At 35.0% G+C, this 12,052-nt stretch overlaps 1 long non-coding RNA gene across 1 annotated transcript; it reads left to right on the top strand.

Moving 5' to 3' along the window:
• The first annotated feature begins 390 nt into the window (after positions 1 to 390).
• Positions 391 to 8,847, top strand: LOC100376838 (uncharacterized). Its single transcript, XR_438519.3, has 3 exons — positions 391 to 494; positions 7,716 to 7,915; positions 8,548 to 8,847. It is a non-coding gene; the product is annotated as an uncharacterized LOC100376838 (long non-coding RNA).
• Positions 8,848 to 12,052: the final 3,205 nt, after the last annotated feature.

Below are 12,052 nucleotides of genomic sequence, written 5' to 3'. Positions count from 1 at the left end.
ACTATCAGAGACCGAATGTCACGTCACACATCGACCATGTAATTGTTGGTATTTTTTGACAATCGTATGTCGGCATTAGTTAGTAGGGAATGAAAGGATGGACACAGCGCTGGGAGTTTAGGATTACACGCATGATTTTCCATTGAAAACCATTGGTATTACATTATGATCATCGTCGTCATGACAGCCGGGGTATGGCATCATACAGCGCATTTGCAAAGTAATGCAGATTTCATTATTTGTGAGAAATAAATTATCAATGAAGTGACGTTCATCCGGTAGCTGTGGTAACGGACACAGCGAAGAGACGATCGCCAATCATCACACACGCAGATACACGAAAACGAGGTTTTTCGTTGTTAGCTGTCCGTTTCAATGTGAGATCAATTGATGAATATAGCCTTTAGACGATATATAAGGTAAAAACCTAAGAAGTCTTCTCGCTATCAGCACCCAAGCCTCATCCTACGATTCAGGCAACGCAGCAACTTAAGGTAAACAATTTTCACTTATTGTTAATTGTATTTCGTCTTTATCTAGTATGTTTCTTTGACTTCTAGCTATAGTTCAACAAACTTGGCGAAACTGTAAAAACTGAACGAAAAAAAAGAAACTATACATAAATGTATCTAGCTTTTTATATCTTTTTTTCCTATTTGACAACTACATAAGAAATTCTCTTATTATTTCTAACTCGATTTGTCATTCCTGTGTCAGTTGTTAGGCAGTATGCTTATCTATACATGAAAGTAAATATACATTCGTCGGTACTTATTTCTCTCTTTTCATAGTTTTATGTTTTTATATAAATATCCGAATTCGGTATTTCTGTTGTCACTTGAATTCGCCGATACACGTTTATTCATTTATATGTCTATATAAGATATATTTGTATGCATACCTCACATTGTTCATTCTTGTGTTCACTTTTGTACATTACAAGTGTATTCTACTGTGTATTTGTGGTGCCGCGGAAAAAAATATTCATACTACATGCTACAAAACCATCGGCAAATGTTGAAATAATCACAATCATTTACCTGAACATTTTTCAGCACATGTACAATATATACCGGTATTGCTCCATGTATTTCGCAAATACTATACGTGGCTGCATATGCCTTTATTAGCAATATCAACCTTCGCTATTTCTCCTCAGATTGTCAATTCCTTACGCTACAACGATTTGAAATTACACGACAGGACTACTGAAACAAGGTTATGTCAAATTATTGAATACTTCACGTCACAAACGGTAGGCGATGCTCGGGTTTTCAGAATTATAGATTCATTTATTAGTGTATCACGTGAGCAAATTGTAAAGTACATGCTCGTAAAATATGTCCCAAAAAGATGAACTTTATCGACATAGATAAAACTTGTTAAAGAACTCAATCTGTATTTCTCGTCAGCACAATTTGATTTAACTATAAATCCCAAATATTATTAATACAGCATATGATGCGTTAATGAAAAAATATGATTATCCTTAATATAATATTACCCGAAAAGAGTCTACACTATGCAAATAGAAACTCGAAACGCTAAACAATGTCGCATATTTTTCCCAATATATACGTTATACGTACATTTCTAAAATACAATAATAATATCACTCACAATTTACATAAATAGATAATTTCTATCTTGTTTTTTATCCTAAAACATTTCTGTGTGTAAAATTTGTATCACGTGAACAGGTACGCCGTAAAGATGATAACCACTCAATTGATTGATGTATATAAACATTTATTTATCTACCCGTTTAAACGTTTTGTAAGTGCGTACGTGTATAACGTTTATTTTAAATAGTACGGTATGATTAAAATTAACGACTAACGTTGTGTTGTAATAATAAAGCGGCATAAAGTAGTTACGATTAGTAATGGTTCAGAGAATTCCGCTTTCCGGAGAGTAGAACATTTACTAAAATCACTCCACTGTCTCAGACAGTAATACCGTGTTGCATTTCCATCCCTGCTCAAAGTGAGCGGCAAAGACCTTGTGTAAGATATGTAACGCTACAAATATACTTACATAGATAATACAATGGACAATGTGGTGTTAGACCTACAGCACATTGTAGGTGTATATAATACTTGTGACGAATTGGGAATACTCTCGATAAAAAAAAAATTGTAGACGTACCAATATTTGATTAGTTTTCTTATTACGAGTATGAGTACTCTTTAATCTTACGCTCGAACAAAGACTGTGGTTTCCCTTTCCCTGCATTCTCTGCATTATCAATATTCCTTTGTTTAACAATGTTATCTAGAGGACTCGACTAATCTCAGGAGGGTAAAGATTAGACCGGTTCGTGGGTTATTGATAAATAGTAATGTACGTGATGTGTTAATGTTTGAAAAGGCAGCTTATAAAGCGCATATAATTGCGTAGATTAGTGGATTATGACATATAGTAGGAATACGCAAATGTCGTAGCGTCAACCCATGCCAACATGCTGCTACGAAACACGTATTCTTTCATGTACTAACATTTCAAACGTTGTACTTCAATGTGACGATTCTTAGCTGCATTGATGTCATACTGTATTAACACACAACATCTTTGTCCAATACACAAAAGTTATTATTATGGACAAAGACTTGGGATCATAACGTTCACCTTTCATTGGATTTAAAGAATCAACACGACGACTATTTAAAAACAACAGTAATTAAGTTTTCGAAATTGATTTACTTTCGACAGATAATTGTATTGATCAACGGAGATTCTTTTTTTCGTTATAATTATCGTACAGGATCTCAAACGTCAATGCGTCGGTCTCTTTATCGACTCGCATATTTCCGTTAATTACCTTACTGCCATCGTATTGTCACTGAACAGGCTACACACACGCAAGCCGAACTTAACACATTCGTTTGGGCTCACATTTGCCACTGGCGAAAAAGTGATTCTACCCTTTTTGTCGTGGTCAAACCTTGAGTATAAGGTAAAATAAAGAAGTTCAGTATTATCATTAGACATGTATCAATTCTGTGCTTGTTATTGCCAAATTGTAATATCGATTACATGAATGCAATGCCAACCCTGAAAACCTATTGTATTTGTAAATAATTGTAACTAGATCGATTGGGCGCAGCTGAAATAGATAAGTCTCGATTAATTGACAAACTGTAATCCGTTTGAAGAAAGCCTCAGTTCTGCGAATAAATCTATTTGCAACATTGAGATTCCTGATAGTCGTTGGCGCTGTGATCACCCTATGCTTTCATCATGTTCTGTGTGTGCCATGCAGAATAGACACTGGTAAAATATAGAGTAAAATAAGGGTATGCTCGAATTAGTTTGCAATTTCTTTACGTTCTACACTATACAGTAGTAAGGTTAATCCTATGAAACAACTATCTAAAATGGTAATAAAGTACTAGAATCGTACGAGAATATTTCGAAATACGTCGAAAATTCTGATATACCCGATAGATTGGTTTGTACCTTGCCTACTTAAAGCGACAAACGAGCAGCGTTTAGCACGGAGAATAATAAAACATGCCCAAATATTGGCAGCTATATCATTCCAGAGTAGTTGCGACAATTCTTAAAATTAGATTGTCGGTTGTATGTTGCAAGACCTGTTAGTCTGGTCACCCTGTATGTATCAACCGTACTCAACATAGCGACGGATCTCGCAGGGAATAAGACATGTTCTTATGTAATACTTGTTAGTTAACGAGAATAAAAGTTCACAAGAACCTTTGTAATTGCTACCTCTGTGTTTTGTAGTTTAATTGGTTCAGTGCTCCTTAACATGAAACAAACTACAGCAGCTGTTCAGATGAACCAATACGTTTAGCTCATTGAAAGATACATCTCAGCATTCTCAGACAAGAAGGGCTAGTCGAACATTTAAAAGTTTGACGGATTAGATCTGTTTTCAACTACATACTACAGATAGTATATAGCAGATTTGCTTTTGTTGGACGTAGTACCAGTGTATAAAAGACGTCGAAATAAACTGATCACGAAAATCTTTATCTCCATTTTAATTTCCCTTGGAATGTTTCACTACTCCTTTCATCACTAGCGGTCTTTGACATTTTTGGATGCATGGTAACCATTGTCACCGAGGGTCGATCTAGTTAAAGATCACACACTAAATGCAAGTTTGTGTGATGTTAATTATTTATTATTATTATTATTATTATTATTATTATTATTATTATTATTACTAATATTAATATTATTGAGTGAAATATTACTAAAATGGTGAATATTTTGAAGTTTGAATGAATTAGTATTTGACCACAAGCGTACAATTCAGTGGTACTTTCGATAATTGACAGAGAGCGCATGTGAAGAGTTAAGTACTCCAACATTGGAAAATGTCAGCATTGTGATTTTAGTAACATTTATTGTATGTGGTGGTGGTAGACAGAATTCAACGGGAACAAATCACATGGAATACATTAGTATGCTTCAGCATAGAAAACAATAAATACGTTTCTAATAGAATCCTACCATGCTGTGATCACGAAGTAGTTTAAAGCTATCGTTACTTGTCGTATCGTTAAGTACCTATATATCACGACCAAGTATGGTGTGTGTCTGTTCACGATAATTAAGTATAAAATATAATCCTTGTACCTCTGTAAAGTGCACAATTTCAAACGATTCGAAACGCTTTTAGCACTTAGCCACGTTGCGTCGAACTCGTATGCAGTCTACATTTACTCATAGATACGACTTCGAATCAACGAATCACGTGACCGTGATTTACACAATACATAAATATTTGATATACACAAAGTTGACATTTGTTAGAATGTAGTTTCCTGTTCACATTAACAACGTGACAAATTATAAATCAGGTTTTTTTATTAATAAGTTGTTTAAAAATATAGATATTTTTTTACAACTAATGCTACCATCGTACGGCTGAAAGTTGGTCACAGTAACAATGACCTAAAGCAGATAAATGTTACTTTTAAACTTTTTTTTTAATTTCATACTCAATTCACATGCAAGTCATATCCTCGTCCATCGAGGTTATAACATGCACACTCGTTCCGTTCCGTGTTGGTCACACACTATTTTCCATCAAGCGCGTTCGTCTAAATATGACCTATAATTCACCAGAAAACGTAAATACAATATTATAATTATTGCGTCATGTAATAAACAATTGTATTATATAAGATAATTTCAAATTATCAATGTCACTTTCTAAACGTAAACATATTCAGTTTGTTAAATTCTAGAACCTGATTTAACTTCGAGATGCAGCGATTTGGTATGAATTTCTTTTTTCTCTCTTTCGGATTCACGTAAATATGCAAGTAATATATTTGTTTATGTGTATAACATTGAACACAAATCACATTCCATACTCGCGACTACGTAAATATGACGTGTGAGCATTAACTGTGTTGTTTCAGTGTAATTTCTTGCCTTAAACTCGCCGCACCCATTACATGTGCTTTCTTGGTAGATATATACCAAACGACTGTTGCGCATGTATCTTGTGCTGCCCAATCACGCAAAAACGTCTTTCTTGAGATTAACACCTGCATACAGGAAATAAGACGTGATTCTAATATTCATAGTTTACAACACAGTATCATATTTCATATCACCACAACGCCACACAAAATGATGCCAATTTCACCGTTGGCCACTGACGGATGAATGATCCCCGCAGCTACGTTGTAATCGTAACCTATCTGCGTTATTCACGAGACGTTTTTGTGTAGTGTACCCGAGCATGAAACTTTGGCATTCACTCGGGATGTTATGATTTACGTACACTTTTTACAGCTATACCTAATAGCCTTTGTTTATACCGTAACTACCTACAATAGGTTGATGTCGCTGTTGTTTACGATCCCTCATAATACTTACACAGGAAACGTATAGTTAAACGACTATGTGAAAGTGTAACTGCAGGCTTGTGAATGCATGGCATAGGCAGCGGCACGAAATGTTGCTTCCTCATCCCCTGCGCCCCATAGACGCAAGTGGTCGCGCAGTGTTTTTTTCCGGGGCCGCCCCCGGTTCCGCCGCCACTGCATGGCATACTAGTATGTATAATGTAACCTTATTCACATTGAGAAGACTGATATTGAGACTAATTAAACAATGTTATGAATATATATGCAGTTTGCCGTCAAGCGTATACAGAACTGCATTGGGAAACGTCTGTGTCATTCAGAAATGTTACAGCTGCCTAAAAGACAGAATTCAGAAGCAAAACATTTAAATATATCTCGAATTACAATTGTTGACGTTTCGTGTAGAAGGAATATGATATACACATATTTATACTACCCTAATTGGGGTTATGGAGTGCGGACAGCTGCAATAACGCCATCCTATGCAATCGATACATCGTGTGTGAAAACTAGATATTTATTATTCTGACTAATGTCAGGTACCGTTTCACTGATCTGTGATGAAATGAACAAAAATACGAAGTTGAAATTTATGGAGAGTTTGCATAGTTACAAGTAGTATTTGGCGCCGTCATCGGCAACACATTTGTTTATAGATAGGCGCAATAATCTTGCTAGAATGTGTTTATGGAATATAAGTGCAATTGTAGTTAGGCAAACGGTTGTTTGTTGATTTATGTATACGTATTAAAGTACACAATTCACGTCTGAAAAAAATACGTGAACCACAGTGAACAGTGTTCATTATGTCACGAAGTTGTATATGATCGAACACCGTTTCGTTTGGTTATAGTACATTTCACCAATTCGAATGTTAATCGACAAGTGAAGATGAAACTGTATTATACTAGTTTACGAGAAATAGCTTCGATTTGTTCAAATGCCGAAAACGTTTTGTCAGGTGTTATCTTCAATTTACTCACCGTCAATTTATTGCTTGGGAAATATATTTCTTTCATTAATCATTCATAATTTCTAGTTCAATAGAACTAAGAAGAGAGGGTTTCGGACACACAAAATCCCTGAAACTTACTCTCACACACATTCTTCGCCGGAATGAGCGCCCGGCTATATGAACTTTCCCACTTATTCAGGCGGATCGTGAGATTCCTATTAGTCTTCTTATCTGAAAGTGTAATAAGGATAAGGGGAAAGGGCATATAGAAAATGAAGATATCATCATTCGCTATGATATGGGTCGTATTGCGAGAACCGCCAACTATTCAATATAACTACAGTAACCATGGTAATTATTATCAGAATGTTCAGAACTTGTCATTCATTGAAATTTAGTAAATGTCAACGTACATTTACAATGCTATAATGTATGCAAATATTTGAGTATGTTATCAACGAATTAGAACAACTCATGAAAATTAAAATAGGTAAATTAGGAGAATGTTAGCCAATATAGTGTAATCACGTGGAAACCGAGGTAGCATAACGACCATTAGGGTTAATCAAGCCTATTTTCTCTTGATACTGTACAATATTGTCCATTAATTAGTAACGCAAAACGAATAAAATTTGGGTCGATGTCCTGTGTAACTGTGTCGCTACAATATTCTACAAATGTACACTTTACTAGTAGTCTGGAAACCGGAAAGGTCTCGTTGATGTATTTTTTTAGAAGAAACTTAATAAATACATCACAGACAAACCGATACCTAAGTAAAGACTCGTGCAGTGCGGGGTATACGTCGAAGTACGTCGAACGCAGACAAAAGCCCTAATAGAGTTGATTATCGTAGGTTGTCCCTTGACATACTAGTGAATATAACTGTTTGTTTTTGTTTATTACAGCGTACAGTAAACAATAATATACACCAGTAAAATGAAGTACTCTGTTGTCATATCACTACTCATGGTCGTATTCTGCGTGTATCTCGCTGATGCCGCTAGAGGGCGCACGGGACCTGGGTTCGGAGTCGGCAGAAGAAGTGACACACCTGACACGAAAGGTTTAGGAGTTAAAACAGTGTTGGCAGTTTGTCAGTTAGATGGTGAGTTGTATTAATTACGAATAGACCACTGTCACGTATCTAAGTGGATGTGGTAAATAAGACTTCCAATCCCGAACCTAGAGTTGCTTGCAGTCTGTTGCGATTCCAATGAAAAATTCTTGAAAAATAATTGTGTCTGTTGGGATTTCGCGGTCACATGACTTTCGCATTCACCCCTCGTTTACGCGATTTATATTTATTTTTCAAGAATTTGTCATCGGAATCGCAACAGACTGCAAGCAAGTCTATCCCGGACCGTGTATGAATATTTTAAGCTGAGTAATAATAAATGACTATTAATTATTAACTCTATTAAAACTATTAAAAAACATATTACATATTGGAATTTAGTGAAAATTAGATTCATATGTGATTGTATATGGAACCGAATATGACCGGAGTATATACATGTATCAAAACGTGCATTTTTTCACAGGACATTTATTTGAAATTTACAGGGTTTTAATACTAAACAAGGTTAAATAAGCTACTCAACGTTATATCTACCGGTATGTAACGATCAAATAGAGTGAGCAGTTCTTATAATAAGTTTCGCATTCAAAGGAAAATAGGAACCTACTCATTGTTATGACGTCATAAACTCAAAATTCCTTCTGTAATTCATGTTTCAGAGCCCGGATGTCGTTCACTTGAAGAATACCAGCAACTCATGAAAGGAACTGACGATTTAACGGACGCTGCTTACAACGATATTTTCACGTCGTAAAACAAGAAAACAGTTACACTCTGCTTGTCCCCCTTTTCCACAATGTAACATCGTAAATATGGTCGTCAATGATTCGTGTATAGGTTAGCTTGCAAATGGAATGGGATATATTAGTATCACGAAAGTTCGCATTAAGAATGTTCATATAATATAGTTTGAATAAATAAACATATTCGATTGGTTATTGAATATACTATTATGTAAACTATCGGCTACTATTTATGCTATGTTCTATTTTTGAAGGTGTTTACTATCTTTTTTCAATTATAATAAGTCGTTGATATTGAGAAAAAACGGAAATATTAACGCAAAGTTTATTTTTAATCCATCTGTCAAATACATTGCCAAGTTGACAACAACGCCGACTGACAGAGTAACTATTACATGTACATATATAGTTATATGAATAGCGACCTCTACCGCCCAATAAGTGAAGCATCGTTGTCATTCACTGAACACGAATTGGTCTACAGAAGCAGATAATAAACTATTGATCTATGTAATATAGAGGGCGCGTTTCAAATTGTGAAATCGCTCGTCAATAATAGAATAAAGATGCACAGTTGATTCAAATCAATCATCACATTGCTTTACCTTGTGTGCGTACACCTTGCGACTGAATATAATATACGAAGCTATACGAAGCTATAAATGATCAAATGTGCCTCTGACACCCTCCAGTTACGCTATAACACAAAAAACAACCACTTGAGAATTCATTTTTTATTGCACCCGTTGTAAGTAGTGTTACAATATAATTATGGGGGCAACCACAATCTCAATTTCAATAAAACAAACCTACATAGTTTAAATATATTCGATGAAACTAGATGATTACTTACAATATGCGGCTTCTATTCGACGTTCCTTGTCTTTGCAGGAGAGAAAAGAATAAAGGTGTTGAGAAATCGAAGAAGATAAAATAATCTTTTTTGTCATACAATCCCGTAGGATTAAAATTCAAGATTAATATCTAATTTCTAAGCATGTTTGCCTGCAAATATTGACATCGATATGTCCGCAATAATAACGATTGTGATTTATTCTTCTGGTATTCTAAATGCATATTTTATTTACTCCTTTGTCCCCTAATCACAAAATGGAATGTTCCGCCTAACAATGACTTTCGTCATTAACAATGTTTATTTCGGTAAATACTAGTGTACACTGTCAATGGTGGCTCTGTGCACAGTAAATAAAGCCATGCATAAGTAAATGTATCGACCAACATATGGCATGGGAGTCACGAGTTAATATATTCATGACATGCTCAAATATACAAAGTTTTTCAAGTTGAAATTATGGCAGCTTGTTAGAAATATAAAAAAGTTATTCCAATAGTATTCTCATGCACACTAAAATATATTCCAGCAATATTCTTCTAGAAATTGTTCATGATTTAATCGTCACCTGCGCATGCGTCACAGCGTGTCAGTGTTGACAAACAAGCGTCTACCCATGAGCTATTGCGTTTTTAGCGAGTGTTGTTATCGTCGCTTGGAACTCAATTCCCGCGCGTGCGCAGGTGACGACCCTCCCGCTTTAAAGGAACATGTATATGACAAACCGTAATCCCTACATTAAATTACACATATACGAACACTTTTGAAAATCATAACGAAATACTATAAGGCATTTTTTCTAATCTCCGTATATTCTGGTACATGTGCGTTTATGTGCTTTCTTCTGGATTTATGTGCTGACTGTTCACATTTGCTGCCACTGTGCCCAGCAAATCGGGTGTCATTGTGTTTGAGTTTTAGTTGTCCAGTTACGCATACAGGATTCTGCCGATCCTGATTCGAGTGCTTGTCGCTAATTAATATTCACGAGCTTATTAATATTCATGATCTAATTAATACTCATTTTGCTATCCTACTAGTTATGATTTAACTACTTTAATTAATTAAATTTTTATTTTAAATATTTCAATGTAAAATTAATCTGCTTTGATAAAATATATACACTTTATTTTCGCAATCACGCCTAAAATACGTATTTTGAGACATTGACTTGGCAGCCATTTTTTCAAAGCATGTCGTCCGACTGTTACGCCCAAAATTGAAACAAGAATTTAATCTGTTTTCTTCTCCAATGGAATGCTCGTAAATCACATTAATAGTGACAAATAAGTATAATAAATAAATATAGGTAATTATTTTAATTTTATGAACGAGACGTGAAGCCAAAAAACGAGGTTTACTACACTCAAGTGCAAGTGTAGGCGTGTAGATTAAAGAAACGACAGCTTGACGCATCCGTGCTGGTGACGTGAGCAAGTTATTGTTCAACTCAACGAATCCTACTCAGAATTAAACTTCAATGGTAAACATTCCCTCAATTTATTTATTTATTTATTTATTTATTTATTTATTTATTTATTTATTTATTTATTTATTTATTTATTTATTTATTTATTTATTTATTTATTTATTTATTTATTTATTTATTTATTTATTTATTTATTTATCACTTCTCTTCCATAATTTTGATGTATGACTTATTCCGATCTGGGTCGTTTTTTAAAACGACATACAACTGACCGTGGAATAATAAGTTCCAACGTTATAACTGCTTCTTTTCATTCATTGTTCAAAATTCCTATATCAATCATACAGGACTGATTTTTAATCTTATAGGGTTAATTTCTATCGGAGTCCCGTTTGACTTTTTCGTAAGGGTACACAATTCGTTTCATTCCAGTTATCCAGGAGAAGTAATGTAGAGATTATCATTATAAAGCATAAAACGATCACAGCTATATAGATAGCATGCCATAACATTATAGGAGAGAATCGGAGTGTTGAATAAATCTAAATATTCCATTTTCGATCTATAGGGGCAGTGTCATTTTAATTATTGTTACAGAGATTATGAAAGGCGAGAAAGATCAGTCGAAAATGTTATTAAATAATAGGTTACGTTTATTTTGAACAACCGTCCGAGTTTTAGCACCAAATGTTTGTTACCGAGAATGTTTAGCGCGATCAATAATGAATGCCGCCATATTGAAACACGCCAACTTATGCGCTGAAAGATGGTATGCAGGGGCGGATCTAGGATTCTGGAATAGGGGGGCGATAAGTTGGCCGAAGGCACGCCCCCCCCCCCCCCGGCCGCTCTAAATCCGCTCTTTGTATGGTTACGTCAGTTTTATTTTCAAGTAAATCTGTACACATCCGTGCTCGCTTGTCAGGTATTGATACCCTGTAGCATTATTCAATGAAGAATTTATGAACGTAATCATATCCGAAATAGTACAATTCAGTGTATGAGTCCATCATTGGGTATTTACTATTCAATCGATCATCTACATATACCCTTTATGTAGATGTTAACTGCCCAGCTTCAAAATCTGTATTGTGGATATTCAAAGTTTCCTTATGCATAGTATGATGGTGTCCGGCTAT

The sequence above is a fragment of the Saccoglossus kowalevskii genome, chromosome 1, assembly GCF_978046115.1.
Source record: "Saccoglossus kowalevskii chromosome 1, keSacKowa6.1, whole genome shotgun sequence".
NCBI lineage: Eukaryota > Metazoa > Hemichordata > Enteropneusta > Harrimaniidae > Saccoglossus > Saccoglossus kowalevskii.
The sequence above is the reverse complement of the archived record's forward strand: the minus strand, read 5'-3'. Positions and strand labels throughout refer to the sequence as shown.